Here is a 3491-nt window from a genome sequence, read left to right on the forward strand (position 1 = left end):
CCATAAGCTATATTTATAATAAAGCCATAAGGAAAATGTTCATTAATTACACTTGCTTATTACACATTAAGGGATGGAGCAAGGATGTCTATAGGTCTGATGGTTCAACATCCACTTTATTTTGCATACGTAGTTTTAATAAAACAAGAAACACATATTACATCTTCCCAATGTTCATGGCAATGCAGTAATGATATCTCCAAGAAGAATCAAGGTAACTGGAAATCACATGAAATACTGGTTCACTTTAGTAATAAGTGTGGCATTAAAAACAAATAGCATTATACATTATCTTTTCAATGAGCTTCAGTATGAGAAACTAACAGTAGAAACAGATATTCTGGCAATTCTATGAGTTCCTTGAGGTCTGGGAAATGTGTCAGCAGGCCACAGGCATAGCTTATACCTCATCAAAAACCATGCCCAGAAGAAAAGAAACCAAACCTGGATATGACTTGCTGAAATTAAAAAAAAAATCACCTGGTAGAGATGACAGCATAAATATTGAGTAGAACCAATGGTCCCAGTTGCAGATAAGAAATAGATTTTGGATTGGGCTGATTTATAAAGCTTGTTTTATTAAATAGCTTTGAATTAAAAAAGGGAAATGCTTCATTATGTTTTCTCAGAAATAACTACAAAGAGTACAGAATCCTACACAGTTTAAAGACACAAAGTGGATGCTGAGCAACAAGATGTCACCCCAAGAGCAGAATTTTAGAAATTTAGTCCTTGCAGTAGAATGGCACCATGGCTCTAGCAGCAGACACAAAGGAATGCTGCTTGGTGAGCAGGAAGGGGACACTGTTTGGTTGGTCAGTGAACAGAAGAGAGTCCCATTATGAGACAGACTCTAGGACTCCATGGTTTATCTTCCACTGCTCAGGCCTCTGTCTTTATAAATGGTCATTTCAATAACATGAAATCCTCTTTCGGTTGGGTTTATCATGTGCAGGGTAACTCTCATTTTTGTTCCTGAAAATATTTAGTGATTTTCTTCAGAACCTTCTCCTAATGTGTTTCCATGAACAAAAAGATAGTATATGCTGTCAAGCAAGTTAAACAGCCTTCAAGGTAAGATTGGCTTTCTGCTTCTGCATAAAGGTTATTTGGAGTATGAACTGTTTCTTCAAATTGCTGCTGGTCAATCTGGTTCTCCAACTGGGCAGGGAACTTGGTCTGGAACTGACACTGGTTGCCACTGTTGTAGTCCCACTGGATGAAGACCTTGCCAGACTTGAGGCCTGGGTCGCTGCGCTGAGGAGGGGACACAGTTCTCTTTTGGCCCCACAGCACCAGCTGTATGCAGAGAGGCTGGGCGGGGAGCTGGCTGTGATAGCAGCCCTGGAGTCCCTGCCTGTCCAATGCTGCCCATGCTGGCCACCTCTCTCCGCAGTTCATTCTTCATACGTCTCTGGAAATGAGAGAATCTGGGAGACAATACTTTCCCTTAACCTAGCTTAGAGTCTTCATAGTTACCATATTAAGGACCATATCTTAAATACAAATCACTCTGACTCTCATTAATTGACCAACTATTTTTGGTTATTCCAGCCCAAGCCTGACTTGGTCATTGTTTGGGTCCTGATAGCTCAGAGTGAATGAAAATATCAATCATTTCTGTTTGGGGCAGAAACCCTGAGGGTCTTCCTCTCTCAGATTATTATTATTATTTTTTAATTAGGTAAAAGAGGTCATTCTTTGCCTCATTTCTTACCTAGCCTTTATCACTGACAGGGCATTGCCTCAGTTAAACTGAGACCTGGGAAAGATCTTAACTTACAAAGGCCAAGGTCTCCCACTGCATCCTGGGTCATCTCTGTTGTACTGATCAATATCTTGCCACTGGACCCAGATGTCTCCAAAGGAGAAAGTGAGGTTGGTGATTTTGTACAGCCCTCCCTCACTTAAATCCAATTCCCTTGCAAGTCATGGCATCACCTTCTTGATGTCATAGTCATCTTCCAGAACTAAGGACAAACAGCAATAATAACTCAGTGAAGTAATGAAGAAAGGAAAAATGAAAATGTGCAGAGTGGTTCAAAAGTTTTCCAAAATGGGATGGGAAGGAATTAGTCCTGTCTTCCAAAAAAACATACAAGGTCCAATTCCTTTTTGAATGCCCTTATTAGAGATTAAATGCTTATTGCCTGAGGCAAATCAGATGGTAACCAACACTTCTATAATATCAATTATGCTCATGCAATCATATGACTTTCTGAAATTGAACTATTTGGCAGTGCTGAGGACTGTGGTGGTGAGAATTTTCTTTGCTAAGTCTTCAAAGCTCTGACAGTAGTACCCAAAGAAACCAGGCTGAATCTCCAGGAGGGTTGCTTCCCAAGATGATGCTTGGAAATAGGACTGATAGTCTAGGGTTCTGTTACTCCCAGGGCTCTTGGTTCCTGTTGATGGCCATTGTCTAGCAGTTGGTGCTGGAATGGGCAAGTATTGGTCCCATAGAGATTTCTCCCCTCAACAATAGCTGTGGACCCTATTGGAAGCAAGACTAATGATCTGGAGTGGAAGACTGCTATTCTCACAGCTATTGGGTTCAGGGTTCTGATCTATCTCTTTAGAGATCCAAGGGGAGATGGTCGTTGAGGTGATGGTGAACTGAATTGCCTGGCACATCATTTTCTCTCTCTCTCTCTCCCTTCTTCCTTCCCTCCCTCTCTCTCCCTTGCTGCTTCATGTGGACAAGTAGCTTGCCAGAAGGCATTTGTTATCTTTGTCATGTCCACCCACCCTCACCTATCCCACCCAGCTATAGAGAAGCATTTGGAACATTCCCAGATCCAAGGTTATTTGTTAGCTACTAGGTGTTGGGAAGTCAGTTGTCTGGATTATAAAGCAATAGATTTGGAGGTGGAAGGGACCTCAGATGTCATCTCATCTATTCCTATATTTCTTTCTTATATCCACACCCATTTTACAGAGGAAGAAGCTGAGGCTTTTGTAGGCAAGTTGTTAGTATTGATGAGACAACAGTTTCTGAGAAGCTGATGAATTTGTGTGGAAAGGTAATTCCTGAGCAGAGAACTCAGAGTTATTTCTATGTTCTGGCATAGCCAGGATAACTTCAAGTTCAAATTCATTGAGCCAATTGTGTAATTTGGTCCATGGTGAATGGATTCTAGATCAGATCGAGGAAGGTGATTAAATGGCTATGGTATTGCTGGAGAACAAGTGAAAAGAGTTTTTAATGGACATTGGCATGGAATGATCCAGGAGGCAGGCTCTGACAAGTAGTCCTGATGAGATTTTGTTTCTTAGCATTGACCCAGATCTTCATTTCTGAGCTACTTACTGTAGTCTTTGAAGGGAATCAGAGAAAATTCAATGAACTATCATGGGATGTCATGTTTTACAGTGCTTATGATTGAACTGAAAGAGTGCCTGGGTCTCCAATGTCTTTGGTAAAGGTCAAGAAGTCAACAATAATTTCTATTGGCTGACTAAGTAAAGAATTTTTTGTGTGATAGGGTAGA

The 3491-nt window shown here is 40.9% G+C and overlaps 1 pseudogene; it reads right to left on the reverse strand.

Annotated features, from left to right (window-relative positions):
- Positions 1–868: 868 nt before the first annotated feature.
- Positions 869–1401, reverse strand: LOC114049117 (annotated as a pseudogene).
- Positions 1402–3491: the final 2090 nt, after the last annotated feature.

This window comes from Vombatus ursinus, unplaced genomic scaffold, assembly GCF_900497805.2.
Source record: "Vombatus ursinus unplaced genomic scaffold, bare-nosed wombat genome assembly UNPS02014797.1, whole genome shotgun sequence".
Classification (NCBI taxonomy): Eukaryota; Metazoa; Chordata; class Mammalia; order Diprotodontia; family Vombatidae; genus Vombatus; species Vombatus ursinus.